The following is a 24,005-nucleotide window of genomic DNA, read 5'->3' as shown; positions in this document are numbered from 1 at the left end:
CCCATTTATTCCTACAGTCTGTTTTCTGCCTGTTAGCCAATCCTTAATCCATGCCAGTATATTGCCCCCTATCCCATGTGCTTTAACTTTGCTAACTAACCTGGGGGACTTTATTTAAAAGCTTTCTGAAGATCCAAGGGTGGTATTTTCCGTGCCCGCTGGCATCGGGTGTGTTTGGCGGGTGTGAGCGAACGATATGGTGAGAAGGCCAAAAATCAGTTTCTCACAACATCGTGAAGCCAGTTTGTGACCGTCCGCTCAGCCCGTTGACTGCGGGGTCACGTTTCCCGCTATCGGATGTCGGGAACCTCATTGTAATACATCTGCATTTCATTATAAGGCCAGCCCGTCGGAATCACCCCCCCCCTGGATTGTCCACCCACGTTGGCGTGCTTGCTGACATCTTTCACAACAGCATATAAGGTGTGCGCTTGGTGGGCTGCACTTTGTGGGGAAGTCGGAGGTGAGTGGTCAGTGACGATGTGCAGCGCTCACCAGGGTCGCTTGTTGGACTTCAAGGTTGAGACAATTTGTGGGGGGTGGGGGCAAGGCTGCCTTGTCACTGAAGGTGGCGCACAACCATGTGCGGATGGGGGATGGGGGGTGGGTGAGGGAAGCGGCCACACATTACGGACACCTTGTATAAAGTGACCATTCCTCTGCAGATGAGACAGTTCAGGCACAGCCTCATTGACGTGCTTGGAGTTGGGCCCCTAGCTTCTCTGCCCACTCAAGCAGAGGCATGAAAGTGTCACCAAGTGCTCCAGACTTTTCACCCCTCGGGCACAGACTGCAAACTAATGAGTGTTTTAGTGGACGGCAGAACAATTGGATCACTGGGCACATTGTACAATTTCCTTGATAAAGCTGGATATGGAGCAGTCACTGGTGGAGGCGCTCACAGCCCCTCGCAATGTCAGCATCTCACTTTGAACCAGTCTCCCCCATGGTTCAAGCTTACAGTGCAGCCTTGCAGTGCGGGTTAGGAGAATGCCTGTGCCTGAGCTGAAAGCACAGCATGCAGTCCAATGGGCAAAGCTACTGCCAATCGGTCAGGTGGAGTGGGGCGGAGGTGAGTGGGGTTTCGGGCAGCCATGCAGCGCACTGAACTCTGACCATCCAAGTGGTGGCCAACACTCTCCGGGAAGTGTTAAGGGACCTTCAGACTTAACCAGGGTAGGTTCTTAGTACACCCATGCTAACACACACATCTCTCTCTTTCATCCTGCAGGAGAAGTACATCAGGATCATGGAGCCTGGTGAACTAGTCGTATGCCTCGTGGTTTACAGAGAGTGAGGATGACAGATAAGAGAGTGACTGAGATGCCTGGCTGCCTCAGGAAGGAGGGGCAGCTGGGGCTCCTGCACACGGCGCTGAAGAGCCACAGCAGCCGTTGCTGGTCGGCACCTACCTAGACCCAGGGTTCATAGACGCCGCCTTTAAATCCCGCAGATGACCGAGCTCCAGTGTTGCCGGAGATTGCACGTGTCTAGGGACCTGGTCGGTCACACCTGCCAGCTGCTGCAGGATTTGGCGCCATGGGTATATGGAGGGCATTCATTGCCAGTGGATGTGAAAGTGACTGCAATGTTCAATTTCTACACCAGTGGCTCCTTTCAGGGCTCCACAGGTGACTCTATGGGATATCACAAGTCTCCACCCACAAATGCATCCATGCGGTCACGGGTGCCATCTTTGCGAGGGCAACACAACTTGGTGCATTTCGCCTGGGACCAAGACAGCCAGGATGCAAGAGCGACTGGATTCATCCAGATCTCAGGTTTCCCACAAGTACAGGGGTGCGATCGACTGCACACACGTGGCGCTCAGGTCTCTGTCGCAACACGCGGCCAACTACATCAATCGCAAGCGATTCCACTCACTGAATGTACAGCTGGAGTACGACCACCAGAAACGCATCCTCCAGGCGTATGCACGGTTTCCAGGGAGTGTGCACGACTCCTACATCCTCAGTCGGTCACAGATCCCTGACGTCTTCCAGGGTCCACAGAAGCTGCAGGGTTGTCTCCTCAGGGACAAGGGTTACCCACAGAGGCCGTGGCTGATGACACCCGTGCGGTGTCCTTAGACTGCAGCAGAGCGACGCTATAATGAGGCTCATGCTGCAACTCGTAACTTGGTGGAGCAGATCATCGAGATGCTGAAGATGAGGTTCTGGTGCACGGACCGGTCTAATGGAGCCCTGCAATACAGTCTGCAGAGGGTGTCATGCATCAGCGTCGTCTGCTGCACCCTTTACAATCTGGTGCAGCAATGGGGAGAGGAGCTGCCTGAGGAGGAGATGGAGGAGCTGGAGGTCTCCTCTGGTGAGGAGGATGCCGACGGGGATGAGGGTGAGGGGGTCCTCGACGGCGACGATGCCGGGGATGTGGCCCTCGCACTGGCCAGATGTGGTAGGCACGCTCGGGAGGCCCTCATAGCTGCCAGATTTGTGGAGGATGATGACGACATGCAGTGAGGTGACACCATAGATCCTCACATTGCATCTGTGAACGTTTGACTCCAATACAAAAACAGAATTACCTGGAAAAACTCAGCAGGTCTGGCAGCATCGGCGGAGAAGAAAAGAGTTGACGTTTCGAGTCCTCATGACCCTTCAACAGAACTGAGTACTGAGTAAAGTTAGGAGAGGGGTGAAATATAAGCTGGTTTAAGGTGGGGGTTGGGTGGGGGGAGAGAAGTTGGTGAGTGGGGGTGGGGGTGATAGTAGGGATAAGCAAGCAGTGATAGGAACAGATAATCAAAAGATGTCACAGACAAAGGAACAAAGATGTGTTAAAGGTGGTGATATTATCTAAGAGAATGTGCTAATTAAGAATGGATGGCAGGACACTCAAGGTACAGCTCTAGTGGGGGTGGGGTGGAAAGATTGACAAGGTATTACAGTTATAGATTTAAAAATAATGGAAATAGGTGGGAAAAGAAAAATCTATATAAATTATTGGAAAAAACAAAAGGGAGGGGAAGAAACGGGGTGGGGATGGGGGGAGGGAGTTTAAGATCTAAAGTTGTTGAATTCAATGTTCAGTCCGGAAGGCTGTAAAGTGCCTAGTCGGAAGATGAGGTGCTGTTCCTCCAGTTTGCATTGGGCTTCACTGGAACAATGCAGCAAGCCAAGGACAGACATGTGGGCAAGAGAACAGGGTGGAGTGTTAAAATGGCAAGCGACAGGGAGGTTTGGGTCTTTCTTGCGGACAGACCGCAGGTGTTCTGCAAAGCGGTCGCCCAGTTTGCGTTTGGTCTCTCCAATGTAGAGGAGACCGCATTGGGAGCAACGAATGCAGTAGACTAAGTTAGGGGAAATGCAAGTGAAATGCTGCTTCACTTGAAAGGAGTGTTTGGGCCCTTGGACGGTGAGGAGAGAGGAAGTGAAGGGGCAGGTGTTGCATCTTCTGCGTGGGCATGGGGAGGTGCCATAGGTGGCAGTTGAGGAGTAGGGGGTGATGGAGGAGTGGACCAGGGTGTCCCGGAGGGAACAATCCCTACGGAATGCCACCAGGGTTTAGGGTTAGGGTTAGTCTGGCTCATGGCAGCGCGAATACCCTCTGTGAGAATGCTCCTGTCATGGAGACGCAGTGGGAGCCCTAATAGTTGCTCAATTGCAGGAGGATGATGACGACATGCAGTGAGGACAACCCATAGATCTTCACATAGTGTCTGAGAATGTCTGAGTCCTGTCTAGCTGAGGGCAGCTCGCTTACGCTCTGTGATCAGGGTCATACCATAGAGACGCAGTCATGAAACTTTAGAAGCATCTGATCCTTTGTCTGCCTTCAGCACCTGAGCCCTTCAGGAGCACAGCATTAGTGGTCACAGATGCTGAAGAGATGGGGGACAACCCCACCTTAAAGGTGCTGAGAGCACACAGAGAGGCTGAGGGAGCTCTGCTGCCAGAATGTAGTGGGCAAGTGCCACAATGACCAGCACCATCAAGGTGCAGGCATCAGTAATGTTTCCAGGGAGTGTGAGGCTGGACCATCACTGTGGTCTGAAAGCTGCACAAAGCACAGGGAAGAGGCCCTAGACAGAGTCAGCTGCCTTTATCTTGTGCAGAAAGGTTTCACATCTGAGTGACACAAGCACTGCTCATCAGAACAAGGAGCCATAGGCAGAGAGATATTCTTGGGAGTTTATTTACAAAAGTGAACAGTATGTACAAGTGATTAACACCCGTGTCCTGGCTGTGCAATTAATTATTCTTAAGCTTCCTAACCCTGCCGCTACATCTTGTTGCTCCCCAGACACCCACAGTGGAGGTGGGGGCAGCCTGCTGACTGCTACACCCTGTAAGGTGATGACTTTGGCGGGTGTCCTCTGGAGGGCCGAGACCTGGAGGGCCCCGGCCTGCTTTCGGGGTCCTGCTGTGTGCCAGTGGCCCCTCCTCGGCCTGAGGTGCTGGAGCTGCTGGAATCACAGGAAGAGGGGATTCGGTTGGGCCGGACACTCCCGGAGTCACCGGGGATGGATGGCCCCAGGGTGTGGAAAGGTTAGGACACTGGGGTTGAAAATCCTGAAGTCATTTAGGTTTCATGTGGATGCCATAACAGGCATCTTTCTGGGTACCTGTGCCAAGATGGCCTGAACTTTATTCGTCATGAGGCAGTGACATCGACACATTCTCATATTCGAGGAGGACAGTGGATAGAGATCGTGCAGAGGGAACGTTTGCTGGTTTTCCTCCTGAGTTTCTAGGCTGGGCTCCATGAATGGGATAGACTGAAGTGGGACTATGGGAATGAAGTGGGTCGGGGCTCCTGGAGTGGAGCAGAGCTCTGGGACTGGAGCTCTGGAAGTTCCAGGAATAGGGCTCCGGAGTAGAGTGGGGCTCTGGGAATGAAGTTGGGGTGAGTTCTGTGAGTAAAGTGGGGTTGTTTCTGTGAGTAGAGTCAGGCTCTGGGAGTGGAGTGGATGGAGCTCTGTGAGCGGAGTAGGGTAAGGCTCTAGGAATGGAGGCCGGAGTCCTCCAAGTCTCGGGCCTCCAGAGGACGCCCCCCAAAGTCATCACAGACAGGGCGTCTCTGTCAGCAGCTGCCTCCTCCTCCACTGTGGATGTCGGGGGAGCAACAAGACGTAGTGGCAGAGTTAGGAAGGTTAAGAAGATTAAGAAGGGTGTTACAGTGGAGTAGGGTTTTGGGAACAGCAGGTGATGAGAGTGAAGCTGGACTCTGTCCTAGGCCAATGTTCATTTGTACAACTCGTTCTGACCATTAGAAGTTACAAGTCAGTTATGTTTAAACTGCTTGTTTTAATTGAAGGCAAAATGGAGCATGCAACATCCTATTAGTTCTGCCCGGCAATAAGCCAATGTGACCTGGTTGCCATGGGGACAGAGGCCCAGGTCAAGACCTGTTGAAATCCAGTGGCAGATTTAACACCTGAATACAAAGGCCAAAAGCAGCTGGCCTGGCTTTGTGCTGATTTATGTACTCTCAGCTTGACTGACTCAAAAACACTGGACAGAGAGAGAGGGAGACAGAGAGAAGCAGAATACCAGCCGCTATGCGAGCAGCAGGGAAAAGGCTGTCCTCTCTCATTTACCAAACAGAATGCTGGTGGGAGCTCATCCTCTGCTCAAAGAGATGGAACCCACAGAGATTTAAGGAGACTAGAAGTTTTGACCTGATGTGGCTGAGAGGAGGAATAACCGGGTCGGCCTTGCCACTGGAAGTTGGTTTGGGGATTCCCAGAAGACTGAGGGAAACGGCTTTTGACGGACACTGAACGTTATGACTCAGTGAAGTGCGGAGAAGTGAGCCTGTTGGAAGTAACTTCGGACTGGTTCCTGTAAGGACTGCAATTCTATGGAGTGTGCAGCGTAATGTATAAATGTGGTGTGGGGTTATTGGTCATGTTAAGAAACTAATAAAGAACTGTAGTTTAGAGTATTAGTTACTTTACTAAGTAATGTTTAGTCGATGTAGATTTTAGTTTGTTTGTTAAAACTTGTTTGTCTTAAAACTTGAAATCTTGTCGTCTGATTCCTTTAAGTTGGTCACTGGGAAATCAAATCTCTTTTTAAAAATTATTGGTCTCTGTGGGGACCATAACAAACTGATGATCAAGCTTTTCCATCTCACTCAGATTACCTAAATGTGATTATATGACAAGTGACATTTTAAAGTAGATTTATAGTTCTATAAATCCCAAGGTAGTGTTGGAGACGGCACTAAACTCAGGCAATGAAATTCCACCTCATGACAAAGGCATTGGAAAATCTTGAACCATCTGCAGTGATGATATTTTCCTGCAGATTTTTAAAGGAGTTTCTATCAGTTCCTCTGAAGACTCCAAAAAGCTAAAACAGGAACCTGTCAAATCCAAGGTTTGTGTTTTGCTTCATCACAAATCCCTGAGCCAGAATTCCAGAAATAACTGACTTTACTCAGTGTCTGCCAAAAGAATTTGTGTTTGAAGGAGGGGCCGAAGCTGCTTAAAGCTACTACTCACCCTAGCGGAGGGTTAGCACAGCTGGGTAAGCCATGGGGTGTTGGAGCTGTGAATCTCATATTTCTGCATGGAGTGAGTTTTTGACCGCAAATGACTATCTGAGGGTTGAGGCATCTCCTGCTGCTGAAAAGAGAAAACTGAGACTGAACCACCCTGTTTTAATATGTTTCTTAACAAAAAAACTAGGCCGAGGCCTGGGAACGTGTCACTTACACGCTCACTCAGTCAAAAACATGGCTCAGCACAGAAAAATCTGGAAAAGAAACATGAGTAGCCTTGAAATCCCAATCTTCTTTCCCCAAATCGGAAACAATGACATCTCGCTGGGAAGGGTGCACACGTGCCTATCGGGCAAGGAAACTTTGAGACTAAATTCTTGGCATACACAGTCTCAGCCTGGTCACCTGCATGACCAGCATTGGCATGAATGTGCCACCTGGGAGGGGCTGCCACCTGCTGGCACTATTGTTTGGACATGATCCTGAGTCACCTGAAGCTGGAGTTCAGGTGGAAAGAATGAAATTGTCTGGAGCCTCCAACAGTGAATCTCAAAGCTTTTTTATTTTTCACTTACTGAGGAAAATCTGATCCTGTGATTTCTTCCAAGACATAGGCTGTGACAAAGTGCTGGAAATTTAATTTGAGATGCTTGGAACAACTCTTCTGTTGCCTAAAACATTAAAAAATTGAATTTGAACAAATTACATTTCCAGAGAGATCAGTAAAGTTCAGATAGCATCAGGGACTGGAGTTGGCTGCTTCTTAAGAAAGTTATTTTCAATTTACAACTTCCTGTGGTGCTCAGTGGGTCGCAGCATTTCCCAGTGTACTAACTTATAGACTGACATCCAATACCTGAAGCATCCTCAAGCACTTTACAGCCAATCAAGCACTTTTGAAATCCAGTCACTGTTTTAATGTAGGAAACACAGCCAATCTGCACACAGCAAGATCCCACAAAGAGCAATGCGATACTGACCAGATAATCTGTTTCTAGGTGTTGGTTGAGATGTCAACATTAGCCAGGACACCAGAGAGGAATCTCCTGCTCTTCTTCAGATAGCACCACGTGATTCTTTATATCCAGTTGAGAGGGTAACCGAGGTTGAATGCCTCATCTGAAAGATGGATCTCTGACACTGCAGCATTCTTCAGTACTGCAAACTGTCAGCCCTGAATAAATGAAAAGGTGTGTGTGAAATGTGAGGTCAGGTGGTTGACCCATGCATGGGGCATGATCAGGAATCACTGCCCACCCAAACCCCATGTCTAGTCAGGTGTGTGTGTGTTGAGATGGTTGGTTGGCTGCCCGCTGCCGATGCCATCCCACAACATCCCAGCGCTTTACAGTGAGTGGGCTGCACAGCGAGGCCATGGACCAGGAGCGACACTGCATATGTTGGCACATGTAGATAAGGTGCACTCACAATTCCCTAGAGCACAAACAGATGGGAGGTGAAGTGCCATTCATCACTGTGGTGATGCTGATTGAGAATGAAGCAGCAGAGATGGGGTAGGTCGAAGGAGGGCAGTCTGTCAGTAAGAGCAAAGTGGGAAAGGAGCCATGGAGAGTGAGTAGAGCCATGATTGTATCCATTAATACTGTGACCATGTGTGACCTGTGGATCTGTAAGGGCCTTTCACACCTCCGGAAGCCATGTCACTGGCATTTGAGAGCATAGCCTCCTTCATTGAGAGAGTGGTGACTGTCATGGAAAGTTCCCCTCCAAGTCCCTCACCATCCTGACTTGGAAATATATCACTGTTCCTTCACTGTCACTGGGTCAAAATCCTGGAACTCCCTCCCTAACAGCACTGTGGGTGTACCTACACCACTTGGACTGCAGCGGTTCAAGAAGACAGCTCAACACCACCTTCTCAAGGGCAACTAGGGATGGGCAATAATTGTTGGCCCAGTCAGTGATGCCCACATCTCAGGAAAGAATAAAAGTCATGGAGGATAGCACCAAGTGGATGCAAACTGACCTTCATGATGTGGCCTTGTCCATGAGATGTGTGCAGTGATGAGTAGGCAAGTTAGGCAGCCACGCATGTCCATGTTGCCAGAAGCTGAACCACTCCAGGTAATCAGGGAGGGCACATGGGTTTAGAAGGGGCTGAATGTTGACAGGCTGAAGGCAGTGGGGGCTCCTCTAAAGGGGCTTCAACTGATGAAGTGAGTTCCTTGGCCTCTTTGACGGTGTTATGAATGCTGCATGTTTGTCCGATGATCGAAACTGCCCCTGCAGAAATGCATTTGGCCCCAAATGTGCTGGGTCCCTGTAAACCTCAGATACACAGAGGACAGAGCCGTGGCCACCTCAAGCATCAGGACAACAAAGGCAGGAGTCTGCCTCCACATGACCTCCAAGCACAGGGAGACCACCCTGTAGAAACACTCAGAAACAAACACATAGATGCACCAATTAGCTTGGGGTTTCATTGAGTGATACTCTTGTTTAACACAATACATTTTTGATGGGAGTTAAAAATGTTGTGATGCACTCATTAACAGCCTGTGTTTATTGGGGCCTGGCTAGGTGTGAATGCATTTAGATGGAAGGTGTGTAAAGATGAGTGTCTCATCAGCACCAGTGCTGACTGAAGGGCCTGGACACGTTGTGATGATGAGCCAGTGTAGGGCAGCCACTGCCTGAAGCTAATGACACTGGGCAGCAGACAGTGCGCTGAGGGCCAGAGGAAGACGTCATTGTGCAGTGATGACGTCATCATGGGTCCTTCCTCCCTAAGCCTGCAGCTAAAATATGCAGCTGTGTTTGTGAGTAGAACGGCTTAATTTCAAGTGAAAATGTGTTCCTGACTAGTCAGCTTTTACAGTCCTGTATTTTACAAAGTTATTTTTGGCACTTGCCTCTTCAAATGACTCTACTGTCCTAATCCTGGTATACTGGACATCCGGTACTACACAATAGATAGACCAGCTAAAAACCAGACTGCCCGGTAGAAAGCCGGATCAATGACCACCCTTAGCCCGTGAGGTGGTATTTGATGAGAGCATTTGATGAAGGGGCAAAAGGCCGTCTCAGAGAGAGAGTTTAATGTTTTGGTGATCAGTTGCACTGAAACTCATGAGAAGCAAATCCTGAGGAAAGAATAGCACTGGGGACAGTCCAAGGATGAACGCATCAAGGCAGCTTCCTGGAAACCTCACACACACCTGCACAATCTGCTTCCGGTGGTCACAGCTGAATTCAACATTCAGCAATCGGAAACCCTTCCTGTTCACCAAGGTGCCTGGCTGATCGGGAGGAGCCTTGATGAGCACGAGTGCCCTCGTCTATGCAATTGTCTGGAAGTTTCAGCCTGGTGTGCTGGGGAGAAGTGAAGCCCCACTGGAGAGCTGGGAGTGACTGTTCCTTTAATGCTTTAGGCCTGCCAGAAGTATGGGGTATTAGTCACAGGGTTTTACAAGGTACATTTTAGTTGTGTTAGTTAGTTAATGCAAAAGTATGTTTTCTTTAGTTTGATGTATTAGTTGCTTGTTAATTAATGTTTAATCTGTGTTGATTTTAATTGGTTTGTTATAATAAAAGTTTTAAAAAGTTGGTTGCTGAGGAATTAAATGAGTCTCTTTTTAAAAAATTATTGGTCTCTATGGGGATCGTAACAATTAGCTGAATAACAGTCTTAGTTACCTGACCATTCAGTTTAAAGCTGATCTGTCTGATCGCCTGTACCTGGGAAATTTAACTGCTGGTGGGAGCCAGCCTGATGTGGCCCCCAAGCCATTTACCGACTGCTTCTGATTCTGCTCCCACAGTGCCAGTAAAATTCTGCACATATACACAGAGACACACACACACCACACGCACAGGCACACACAAGTTATATAACCAAATTGGTCCTTTTTACCAGTGTGCTGTGCAGGTATTCAAGTGCTATATAATAAACGGGAGGAAATCATTCCTTTTATTGTCTCACTTTTGTTTGAGACTGAACCGCCTACACTTTGAAGAATTGGGATAGCTACATATCAACAAGTCCTTATGGATCGCTCAGTGTGAAAGAGAAAGAACATGGATATGGTTTCTGCTGTGTTATTCCCTCAAACTCTCCTTAACCATCCTGCACTGATCATGAGATGGCACCATACCCTGAAAAGCAGTGATGCCTGGCAGCGAATGGGATTTGACCAAAACAAATGCAGCAGAATGATACACCCAGGGTCTCAGAATCAGCCAGCAAGTGGTTCTCGACACAGTCAACCTGGGACAGGCTGAGTATTTTCTCACACGGAGGGAGAGACTTCCGTGGGATAGCTGTGAGCAACAGTTGTGTGTCTTCAGTCGACCTGCCCTGCAGACCCTGGTGCTGGTTCAGTTTCTCCCACCGAGATGGTGTGCGTGTGCCATTTCGGTCCTGGGCCAGGTTACATTCTAACTTTAACCGCGTAAATACGATGTGAATTGTCAGGTTTTAAACATTTTTTTCTCCTGATTTATTGGGTATTCTGGTTGAAAGTTGGTTCTCCTCATCTTCATAACACAAATACATGACCAGGTTATCTCTGAAATTCACCCCCCATCCCCCACGCGTCTTTGTAAGCAATAAACTTCCTGTGCAAGGCACATTATTGTGTTGAAAGTGATTTTATGCTGAGGCTCCCAAATGCAGCTCCTAAAACATTTCCTGAGGAGCCTTGGCTCTTGGTCATTCGAATCTGCAATTCCGTTTTTGTTTAGATTCCATCAGCAGGTCCCTGTGGGATGGGGTGGGCCCAGGAGTGGTTGGGGAAGGGACCACTGACCGCAATCGGCCCCCGGCCGCGATTTCACTCTGGCTGGTCAGCTAACAGCCAGCCAGTGGGAAAGGCACGCGGAAACGCTCAGTGCTGCCAGGGTGGGGGCAGGAGGAGGGCGAGTGCTGAAGTCAGCACGGGCACGGGGAAGATCAGAGTGAAAGCTCCCTGAAGGCAGAGAGTTACCTCAGGGAGCTGAAGACTTCAAATCCAATAAACATAGATTTTAAAATCGGGAAAAAATGCCTACGCCTCAGAAACATTCACCTGAACATATACAACATGAAAATTCTATGCGAACATTTTTATATTTTTAATTAATATCGGAAACCTCATCCCGCCCTTGGGTGAAGCTTCCTCAAAAAGACAAAGGCTGATTCTCCCGCCTGCCAACTGTAACATCTGTCGGGCAGCGAAAAATCAGGGTTGATTAATCCATGAACGGCCTGAATTGGTCTCTTAATTGTCAGCGGACGGGCTGCCAACTCTCGTGTGTGCCCGCTGACCGAAATATCGCGTGAGTGTGCGATGACATCGGGACACTCGCCCAACATCATCCCGCACTATTTCACACTCGAGCGTGTCAGGCACCTGCCCACACACCCAGCGGGAAGTTCTGCCCTTTAATCAGCTGTGCTTTTATGCTTTATTTACCTTCCTGCTTTTAGTTATTTTATTTCTTTCCATTATCTCCTTTCCAAGCGCATGCCCCCCTGGGTCAGAGGGCAGGGGTGGGAGGCTGGGCAGCTGCCTTACAGAAAATCTGGTTGAGAGAAAGCCAAACCTTATCGACTCTGGTGTGTGTGGAAGATGCTGCTTCTGGTTCTGTTTTGTGACACATCCTGTCATGTGACAGAAAGACATTTTTCTGACCAGACAGACTGAGCTTCATCATAGCTGAACAGTTTTTAAATATTTAATGACAGATGTTCCATCTCCCAGTGCTGCCTTGTTCCATCAGATAGGATTTGATTCAGAACTCGAACCAGCTACACTTGATCGCTTTTTCGTTGTTCTATCTGACAATTCGATTGATCTTTGTATCTTAATTTGATCTTTTCGATTTCTCTCCAATATTACTCTATTTACTTCTATATTTCTCTCTCATCCTTTTTCCGATTGGCCTCCTGCTGCCTTCTCTCTGCTCATAGCTCATTGTGTAGGTCTCCTTCTTTGTCTCTCACAGTCACTGACCTTGACCAAGCTTATGAACTACAGAAAGTAAAACCCTACAAGTGCAGGAAAGCTGAAATAAAACCTGAAAGTGCTGGAAGTACTCATCATCTGAGTTAATCTTTCATATCTCTGACTTTTCACCAGACACTAACTCCCGGCACCAGCCAACCAGGTGTGAGGAACAGCTGTGTGTGCAAACTCAGCCTTTGCATGCGCAGTGCCTCCACCGAGATGGTGTGTGTGTCCTGGGCCGGTTTAACATTGCAACTCCACAGGAACAACATGTAATGGGATGTCAACTGCCAGGCTTTAAACAAATTTTTTTCTGCTGATTTATTGGCTATTCTGGTCGAACATTGCTTCTCCCCACCTTTAATAGCACAAATATATGACCATGTTATCTCTGAAATGCTGAGAGTTCTGGATTTGATGATGAGAGTGAAAGAGTACCAATAGCTTTCCCTACTTTCCAAGCACTGAACTGGTGCATAAAGGTATTTAAATAGCAAACAGTTCATTTCATTTGGGGTTGGGCTGTGGTGGGTCAGAGGTTATGACCTAAAATTGTTGAACTCAATGTTGAGTCCAAGGCTGTAAAGTGCCCAGTTGAAAGATGAGGTGTTGTTCCATGTATTAATGTTCCATTAACTATACCCTAGACTCAGCGACCTTACGCAAAATCATGAACTATACCCTGCATTCACTGACTTTTCTCAAACTCATTAACTATAGCAGTGTGTCTGCCAAGGGTCAGCAGCTGGGAACCTTGCTGCTGGTTCACACATTGTGGGTTTGAGGCTCAAGCACAAAAATCCAGGTTGGCGCTGCAGTGCCAGATGTGAGGGAATGTCACATTGTTGGAGCTGCTGTATTTTGAATGGATAGTTAAACTGATATTTCAGGTGTATGCAAATTATCCCATGGCACAATTTCAAAGAGCAAAGGGTTTCTCCTGGTGTCCCGTTCAAGATCGTGCTAAAATATATTATCTTATCTCCATCACCTGCTGTTTGCCGACACTTTGCTGTGCAACAATTGGCTGCTGCATCACATGCATTAGACTTTTCAAAGATAGTTCATTGCTGTCGCACGTTTCTGGGTGTCCTGTGGTCATGAAGGGGACGTTAGGAATGCAAGTCTTTCTCTCTTCTCTCAATGCTGAGGTCGCTCTCCGAGGGCAGGGACATGCATAGAGCTTCCTACACCCTGGTACACCACTGCACATCTGTTTGATACTGAGCACTCACATTCAGACACCTCAAAGGGGAGTGGCAGTGATGGCATAATGGTATTGTCACTGGACTAGTAATCCAGTAGACCCAGAGTAATGCTCTGGGGGTTTGGGTTCAAATCCCACCACAGAAAATGGTAGAATTTGAATTCTATCAATTTAAAGTTTAATGATGACCATGAAATTGTTGTAAAAACCCATCTGGTTCACTAATGCCCCTTTTAGGGGAGGAAATCTGCCGTCCTTACCTGGTCTGGCCTACATGTCTACAGCAATGTGGGTGACTCTGAAATGGCCGAGCAAGTCTCAGTTGTAACAGATTGATAGAAAGTAGAGAAGGAATGAAACCGTAGGCACCAGAAACACCAACAGCAAACCCAGCCCTGTCGACCCTGCAAAGTCCTCCTTACTAGCATCTGGGGGCTTGTGCCAAAATTAACAGAGCTGTCTCACAGACTAGTCGAGCAACAGCCTGACACAGTCACACTCACAGAATCATACCTTACAGATAATGTCCCAGGCAGGACCGACCCAGCAGAGGTGGCGGCACAGTGATATACAGTCAGGAGGGAGTGCCCTGGGAGTCCTCAACATCGACTCTGGACCCCATGAAGTCTCAAGGCATCAGGTCAAACATGGGCAAGGAAACCTCCTGCTGATTACCACATACCGCCCACCCTCAGCTGATGAATCAGTGCTCCTCCATGTTGAACACCACTTGGAGGAACCACTGAGGGTTGCAAGGGTGCAGAACGTACTCTGGGTGGGGGACTTCAATGTCCATCACCGAGAGTGTCTCGGTAGCACCAGTACTGACCGAGCTGGCTGAGTCCTAAAGGACATAGCTGCTAGACTGGGTCTGCGGCAGGTGGTGAGGGAACCAACAAGAGGGAAAAACATACTTGACCTCATCCTCACCAACCTGCCTGCTGCAGATGCATCTGTCTATGACAGTATCGGTAGGAGTGACCACCACACAGTCATTGTGGAGACGAAGTCCCGCCTTCACATTGAGGATACCCTCCATCATGTTGTGTGGCACTACCACTGTGCTAAATGGGATAGATTTCGAACAGATCTAGCAACTCAAGTCTGGGACCCCCATGAGGTGCTGTGGGCCATCAGCAGCAGCAGAATTGTACTCGAACACAATCTGTAACCTCATGGCCCGGCATATCCCCCACTCTACCATTATCATCAAGCCAGGGGATCAACCCTGGTTCAATGAAGAGTGCAGGAGGGTATGCCAGGAACAGCACCAGACATACCTAAAAATGAGGTGTCAACCTGGTGAAACTATAACACAGGAATACTTGCATTCCAAACAGCAGACGAAACAGGAGATAGACAGGGCTAAGCAATCCCACAACCAACAGAACAGATCTAAGCTCTGCAGCCCTGCCACATCCAGTCATGAATGGTGGTGGACAATTAAACTACTCACTGGAGGAGGAGGCTCCACAAATATGCCCATCCTCAATGATTGGGGAGCCCAGCACATCAGTGCAAAAGATAAGGCTGAAGCATTTGCTACAATCTTCAGCCAGAAATGCTGAGTGGATGATCCATCTCGGCCTCCTCCGGAGGTCCTCAGCATCACAGATGCCAGTCTTCAGCCAATTCGATTCACTCCACGTGATATCAAGAAACGGCTGAAGGCATTGGATACTGCAAAGGCTATGGGCCCTGACAATATTCTGGTAATAGTACTGAAGATGTGTGCTCCAGAACTTGCCGTGCCCCCTAGCCAAGCTTTTCCAGTACAGCTACAACACTGGTGTCTACCCGGCTATGTGGAAAATTGCCCAGGTGTGTCCTGTATACAAAAAGCAGGACAAATCCAACCCGGCCAATTACTGCCCCATCAGTCTACTCTCGGTCGCCAGTAAAGCTGTGGAAGAGGTCATCAACAGTGCTATCAAGCAGCACTTGCTTAGCAATAACCTGCTCACTGATGCTCAGTTTGGGTTCCGCCAGGGCCACTCAGCTCCAAACCTCATTACAGCCTTGGTTCAAACATGGACAAAAGAGCTGAACTCCCGAGGTGAGGTGAGAGTGACTGCCCTTGACATCAAGGCAGCATTTGACCGAGTGTGGCATCAAGGAGCCCTAGCAAAACTGGAGTCAATGGGAATCGGGGAAAACTCTCCACTGGTTGGAGTCATACCTAGCACAAAGGGAGATGATTGTGGTTGTTGGAGATCAATCATCTCAGTTTAAAGACATCACTGCAGGAGTTCCTCAGGGTAGTGTCCTCAGCCCAACCATCTTCAACTTCTTTATCAATGACCTTCCTTCCATCATAAGGTCAGAAGTGGGGATGTTCGCTGATGATTGCACAATGTTCAGCACCACTTACAACTCTTCAGATACTGAAGCAGTCCATGTCCAAATGCAACAAGACCTGGACAACATCGAGAATTGGCTGACAAGAGGCAAGTAACATTCACGCCACACAAGTGCCAGGCATGAACATCTCCAACAAGAGAGAATCTAACCATCGCCCCTTGACATTCAATGGCATTACCATCACTGAATCCCCCACTATCAACATCCTGGGGGTTACCATTGATCAGAAACTGAACTGGACCAGCCATATAAATACTGTGGCTACAAGAGCAGGTCAGAGGCTGGGAATTCTGCGACAAGTAACTCACCTCCTGACTCCCCAAAGCCTGTACACCATCTACAAGGCACAAGTCAGGAGTGTGATGGAATACTCTCCACTTGCCTGGATGAGTGCAGCTCCCACAACACTGAAGAAGCTGGATACCATCCAGGACAAAGCAGTCTGCTCGATTGGCACCACATCCACAAACATTCACTCCCTCCACTATTGACGCACAGTAGCAGCAGTGTGTATACCATCTATAAAGATGCACTGCAGGAATTCACCAAGGCTCCTTAGACAGCACCTTCCAAACCCACGACCACTACCATCTAGAAGGACAAGGGCAGCAGACACATGGGAACACCACCACCTGGAAGTTCTCCTCCAAGTCACACACCATCCTGATTGGGAAATATATCGCCGTTCCTTCACTATCGCTGGGACAAAATCCTAGAACTACCCCCCTAACAGCACTGTGGCTGTACCTACACCACATGCAACAGTTCAAGGCAGCTCACCAGCACCTTCTCGAGGGCAATTAGGGATGGGCAATAAATGCTGGCCCAGCCAGCGAAGCCCACACCCCATGAACGAATAAAAAAAGAACTCCTTTCAGGCTCTCACAATGTCCCATCACTCCCACTTTTCTTTGAAAAATTATTACAATCTGGTTTGACTATATGGATTCCTTGTTTTCCTTATCACTACCTTGGCGTCAGTGAGTCTGTGAGTTCAGCTGTAGCCCCTGCTGTTTCTCTGACCCTTGTCGATGGATGAGCCCTCGCTGCAAACTCTGACAGTCTCCAACCTTCCTGGCAGGCAGCTATGTTGCCTATTGGTGTGAGTGTGGGGATAAACAGAACCTGCTTACTACTCATTCTCATCCTGCACACAGCATGTTCTGTTAAACTCTCTTTTGCGTTTACTGCAAACCCGCCATTATGATGCAGCATGTTCTTGAGGCTGGAACATTCATCACAGTTTACTCTGTATTTTGTTGTTATGAATTACTGCCCTCCTGGCCTGAAGACTAACTTCCTGCTGAGCTACAGCTTCAATCTCCTACTCTCTCCTCTCATATCATGTTTGCCCTGCCCAAAGGCAAGTCCTTGGCCGACCCTGAGCTGTTTTCTCAGCAGTGTTTTGAATCAACATTGTATTGCAATTGCCTTCCACTCTGAGGGACAAGGTAGGTCCCAAGTCTACCTCAACCAGAATGAGAATCAAACCTGTGCTGCTGGTGCCTTTCTGAACCACAGGCTGGACATCTGGCCAACTGAGCTAGCCAGTCCCCCATCTCCTCTAGGAACAATTATTTATGTGCGATGATAGACAATAGGTGTTGATTGGTTGTTAGGTCTTGCAGGTGGAGTTGGGGTTGGGTGGAGGAAACAAGGCAGCTAAGTACAATCGGCACAGACACAATGGGCCAAGTGGCCTCTTTCTGTGCTGAAAACTTTCTATGATCCTATGATCCTACAATCTAGCCAACACTGACATCCAAATGTACTCACTTTCAGCAGGGGGTCATTACTGGGCGAAAGCAGGAACCTGGCTGATTTTCCTTTCTGCAGCTCAGGGTCTCTGAGGACCTTTGCAGTACAGGTCAGGGATGAATCTATGACCTTTTGTCCATCTTTCTTAGAATTAAAACAATAAGTTTGTTAATCTGAAGGAGTACTGCACTGTTGAAGATGCTGTCTTTTGGATGAGACATAAAACCAAGACCTTGTCTGCCCTCCCAGGTCCAAAGGGACTATTTTGAAGAGAAAAGGAGTTCTCCCCGATGTCCTGGCCAATATTTATCCCTCATCCAATATCATTAAACAGATAACTGGTCATTATTGTGTGGTTGTTTGTGGGAGCTGGCTGTATGCAAATCAGCTGCTGTGTTTCCTATATTACTACAGTGACTACACTTTCTAAAGTACTTCATTGGTTTAAAGCACTTTGTGATATCCTGAGATCACAAAAAGTGCTATATAAATGCATTTATTTTTATTTCTCATGTTGAGAAAACATTTGGTCATTTGCAAATTTCAATATTGTGATTGCTGGTAGTAGTCTTGGCGTAATGTGTTGTATTTTATACTCATTAGCATCTCTGAGGTTAAAGACTGTTTGAAGTTTTATGTTCACAGGCACTCGAAGGTTAATGACTTTATAAGCGTTTTAGTTTGCACTCAGCTCAGTAATTTTTTTCCAGTGATGTAACCAGAGCTCATTATTTATACCAAAAGCTGTTTCTTTAAATCAACAGGAATGATAGAAATAAACAGAAAGGTATTAAATGTAATTTTTCTTTGTAATTGTTGAATTTATCTTCTGTGCAGTTGGCCAAGATGCATCTGTACCTCAGTATCAAATAAATCAGCTTTCATAGAAAGTTGACGGCACAGAAGGAGGTCACTTGGTCCATTGTCTCTGCACAAATTCTCTTTGATCAAAACAATTTTAAAAATTTCATTTGTGACTGTGTTTAATGTACAGATGATCCCTGTTCTTTCAGAGCAATAGTTCTAAGGATACAACATAATATTTACAGAATTTATATATCAGGCAACCAGATTTCCAGATTTTCACAGCTGGGACACATTGAAAAGCCTTAATGAGGCAGGGCTCTGTGATGATTGACATGTTGGGTGACCAATGGCAAGAGTTTGGGGGCAGGGCAGTTGAAGGTAGGATGTCAAGTGATGAACCCAACCGCCTCCTCTTCACCATGGACGTCCAATCCCTCCACACCTCCATCCCCCACCAGGATGGTCTGAGGGCTCTCCACTTCTTCCTCGAGCAGAGGCCCGAACAATCCCCATCCACCACTACTCTCCTCCATCTGGCTGAACTTGTTCTCACACTGAACAATTTCTCCTTTAACTCCTCTCACATCCTCCAAATAAAAGGTGTGGCTATGGGTACCCGCATGGGCCCGAGCTATGCCTGTCTCTTTATGGGGTATGTGGAACATTCCTTGTTCCAGTCCTACTCAGGCCCCTTCCCACAACTCTTTCTCCGGTACATCGATGATTACTTCGGTGCTGCTTCATGCTCTCGTCTGGACCTGGAAAAATTTATTAATTTTGCTTCCAATTTCCACCCCTCCATCATTTTCACATGGTCCATCTCTGACACTTCCCTTCCCTTCCTTGACCTCTCTGTCTCAATTTCTGGTGATAGACTGTCCACCAATATCCATTACAAGCCTACCGACTCCCACAGCTACCTCGACTACAGCTCCTCACACCCCGCTTCCTGTAAGGACTCCATCCCATTCTCTCAGTTCCTTCGCCTCCGTCGCAACTGTTCTGATGATGCCACTTTCAAAAACAGTTCCTCTGACATGTCCTCCTTCTTCCTTAACCGAGGTTTTCCACCCACGGTCGTTGACAGGGCCCTCAACCGTGTCCGGCCCATCTCCCGCGCATCCGCCCTCACACCTTCTCCTCCCTCCCAGAAACATGATAGGGTCCCCCTTGTCCTTACTTATCACCCCACCAGCCTCCGCATTCAAAGGATCATCCTCCGCCATTTCCGCCAACTCCAGCATGATGCCAGCACCAAACACATCTTCCCTTCACCCCCCCCGGCGGCATTCCACAGGGATCGTTCCCTCCGGGACACCCTAGTCCAATCCTCCATCACCCCCTACACCTCAACCCCCTCCCACGGCACCTTCCCACGCAATTGCAGAAGGTGCAACACCTGGCCCTTTACTTCCGCTCTCCTCACTGTCCAAGGGCCCAAACACTCCTTTCAAGTGAAGCAGCATTTCACTTGCACTTCCCTCAATTTAGTCTACTGCATTCGCTGCTCCCAATGCAGTCTCCTCTACATTGAAATAAAGTGCTGGAAAAACTCAGCAAGTCTGAGCATCTGTGGAGAGAGAAACAGAGTTTACATTTTGAGTCTGTATGACTCTTCCTCAGAACTGAGAAGAGGTAGAAATGTGATGGGATTTTTATGTCCTCAGTATCCTTTACAGTAAATAATTTGGAGTTATTGACTTCTCCAGTCAACAATGTAATCTCAGCAGCAACAGTAACCAGTAGTGGAAAATTATTTGTTTTAACTCTAGAGTCTAGAGATCGACAGTTGAACATTGGCTGTTCCTTAGTGGAGAAAATGACAAAAGAAGAGAGAGAGCAATTGGATTCCAATCCTCAATCAGCATCTTGAGCCTTGTTCTGAGGCAGGGGGATTCCCTTTGTTTCATCTGGAGGGAGGGAGTGGGACCCCCGCAGGTGGGGAATCGGGACCCCGGCAGGTGGGGAATCGGGACCCCCGCAGGTGGGGAATCGGGACCCCCGCAGGTGGGGAATCAGGACCCCCGCAGGTGGGGAATCGGGACCTGGCAAGTGGGGAATCGGGACCCCCGCAGGTGGGGAATCGGGGCCCCCCGCAGGTGGGGAATCGGGGCCCCCCGCAGGTGGGGAATCAGGACCCCCGCAGGTGGGGAATCGGGACCCCCGCAGGTGGGGAATCGGGACCCCCCGCAGGTGGGGAATCGGGACCCCCGCAGGTGGGGAATCGGGACCTGGCAAGTGGGGAATCGGGACCCCCTGCAGGTGGGGAATCGGGACCCCCCGCAGGTGGGGAATCGGGGCCCCCCGCAGGTGGGGAATCGGGACCCCCGCAGGTGGGGAATCGGGACCTGGCAAGTGGGGAATCGGGACCCCCGCAGGTGGGGAATCGGGGCCCCCCGCAGGTGGGGAATCGGGGCCCCCCGCAGGTGGGGAATCGGGGCCCCCGCAGGTGGGGAATCGGGACCCCCGCAGGTGGGGAATCGGGACCTGGCAAGTGGGGAATCGGGACCCCCGCAGGTGGGGAATCGGGGCCCCCCGCAGGTGGGGAATCGGGGCCCCCCGCAGGTGGGGAATCGGGACCCCCGCAGGTGGGGAATCGGGACCCCCGCAGGTGGGGAATCGGGACCCCCGCAGTGACATAACAGCATTATTAAATGGAACACAAAGGACACAGTAAAGGAATAGGGATTCAGGGGAGGGAAAGTGTAGAGAGACTGTGAGAAAGCCAAGAAAGGTGAGAACTCAGACATTTGAACAATTTGGAGAAAACTATCAGGACAGTGGGATCTTTAATGCAAAACAGGGACTGTCCTGGCAAAGTGTGAACATCCTCCCATCGTATTTATATCAACTCTGATGAATATGACTCTTCTTATAATTGCAGTTATGTGGAATATCTGCAGATGAACAATATCAGGGAAAGTGGATCCCTCTTCTGAGTGACAGAGGTTTAGCCAACTACTATATTTTCTATAATAAAAACAGAAAATGCTGGAAAAACTCAGCAGGTCTGGCAACATCTGTGGAGAGAGAGAAACAGAGTTAACATTTTGAGTCCAATAGACATGTGGTGCCAGATGACAATGGGTATTTAACACAAATTGTCTTCCATTTCTACTGCTGCTAGTTCTCCTAAAGTGTAACTAAGATTCAACCACTCTGCTCCAGCAACAATTAGCTTCTGCTTTATGAGCGTTTTAATGTTGTTTTGAATGAATTGTTGGCACTGTGAAATGAAGCTTCATTGATTTGTATGAAGATTGTATTTTGTGTTTATAATTTTGAGTTCCTAATCTGGGTCGATCCTTTACGAGGAGAAAACGCTATAACCCCAGGGTAAGGGAAAGTCATCCACAGGCGGGTACAGCACCTCCTACAGAGATGGATTGGCAGAAATGTCAGAATTGATTATGCATCAGTCGTCTTAATGGAGGGTGGTGCACAGTGAGACAACATGCCTGAGACAAAGGAAATAACAGATTCTTTAAAAGAAGACTAAAAGTTTGGAATTCAATTCTTTTGGGGATGATGAAACTTTTATACAGATAGAAAGGTTCTGGAATATTCAACCAGGCCTCCAGGCTGCTCAAAGAGAAACTCACAACACTCTAAAAATCACTCACTGATTTTCCAGGGGTCAAGAACTAGTAATCCAAAAGCCTGGACTAAGAAACCAGGGAGTGTGAATTCAAACCCCATCACAGCAGCCTCGGTGTGGTTCAATTATTTTTAAAATCTGAAAATGAAAAGCCAGTATCAGTAGAAGTGACTGTGAATTTGCTGGTTTGTCATAAAAACCCAACTGACGTCCTTCCCAGTCTAGGCAGATATGTGACCCCAGTCCCACACCAACATGATTCATTCATAACTTGCCCTCTGAAGTGCTAACAAGCCTCTTATTTCAATGCAAGTAGCGATGAGCAATAAATGCCAGCCGTGCCAGTGATGTCTCTGTTATTGTGTTTTTCCCTCAGGATTCATTGACATCTTACTCGAGAGGAGATGTTGCTGGAGGCAATGGTCTTTTGTTCAAAACCATTTACTTACATGCTAACTATTTACAAAGGTTGGAGAAGATCAAGACATCGCTGGAGCTCTTCTCTGAGATGCTTCACATCCATCTCCTCTCTGAGTGACATCACCATGACAAACTCTTTATGTACATGATCGATAGCTAGCATTAGAGTTAACCCTTTACTCTACATCTCCTCCTGAGTCTATATCTCCATATTATTAATTACACATTCCCCTACACCTCCCCCAAAGTCTTTTCTCCTAAAGGGAAAGTCTCCTTGGTGGTTTCAGCAGTCTTCCTGAATGAGTATGGAGCTCCCTCTGAGGTAGATGGGAATTCTGCCGACTCGAAGGTCAGTTGGTGGGGTTTGTCACTCCTGGTTTCTCTCATTTGTGGTTCTGTAGGTCTGATGTTCTCCTAAGGTACAGAGCTCTCTGCCCAGGCTGTTAATGATTTTCTGTCCATTGAAATTAGGGCAGATCTGTTGCTTCGAATGATGCCTGTCTGTGCCCTGAACACATACAACCTCGGCTGCTGTAGCTTCTCAATTACCATAGCAGCACAGTTCTGGTCTCTGATCCATACTCTCTCTCCCCCTCCAAGAATTGGAAAGTTTTGAGCCCTATGATTCTAGTTAACTGTACGAGCTGGACTCGTTCAGCATCTTTCTTTTTGTTCAAACTCGCAAAGGCTCCTTGTGTCGCTATGACGATAGCCTTTACTGGGAACGCTTTCTTCTTCTTCTCATCTTTTTCTCATTGTCTTTTTTCTGTTTTTCTCCATCATTATCTTCACCTTCTGCACCTGTACGACCTTCAACTTCAGAAGTTGGAGTAATATCCGCTCTCGGAGACTTCTTTAGAATGAAGCTTGGAGGGAATCAGAGGGGCAGAAGGGGTTAATTTAAATCAGTGCTGGGTCTTTCCTGGGTGAAGTGGGTTGATGTCCTAATTTCATCTTTACCATTGCAGGAGGTGAGAAGCAGCTTAGATCAGGTGACATTTGTAACATTTAACATTGTTGCTTTTGGGAAGTCACAGGAGCTCAAGTTGATTGAGGAGAGAGTGCAGAATCCCAGTAAGATTAAAAAGAGCAAGACAGAGGACATGTAAATAAAGAAGTGTGGGTAGATGATGTCAAACTTGGGAAAAAATGTTCAGGAAAACTGTTGGATTGTTGTAGAAACTTAACTGGCTGTCTAGGAACATACAAAATCGATGGGCAGGAGAAGTCCACACATGATGGACATTATGACTAGACATTTTCCATATCCCATCCCTGTACCAGCAATGGGATTTCAGTGCGCACGTAGTTAATTCAATTAGATCACCCCTACCCCACCCCCTACCCCTAAAGCTGTGGGATCGCACTGGGAGAGGCAAAATAAAACAGAGAAAGAGCCCTGTGCCAATAGGGAAAAATACTCTAGAACATTCTTCTT

The 24,005-nt window shown here is 48.0% G+C and overlaps 1 long non-coding RNA gene across 1 annotated transcript in view; it reads right to left on the bottom strand.

Annotated features, from left to right (window-relative positions):
* Positions 1 to 24,005, bottom strand: part of LOC144671623 (uncharacterized) — a 1,108,978-nt gene that overhangs the window by 850,335 nt on the left and 234,638 nt on the right. The window lies entirely within an intron of this gene.

Source organism: Cetorhinus maximus, chromosome 2, assembly GCF_964194155.1.
Source record: "Cetorhinus maximus chromosome 2, sCetMax3.hap1.1, whole genome shotgun sequence".
NCBI classification, from domain to species: domain Eukaryota; kingdom Metazoa; phylum Chordata; class Chondrichthyes; order Lamniformes; family Cetorhinidae; genus Cetorhinus; species Cetorhinus maximus.
This window is presented reverse-complemented; position numbering and strand designations above follow the sequence as displayed.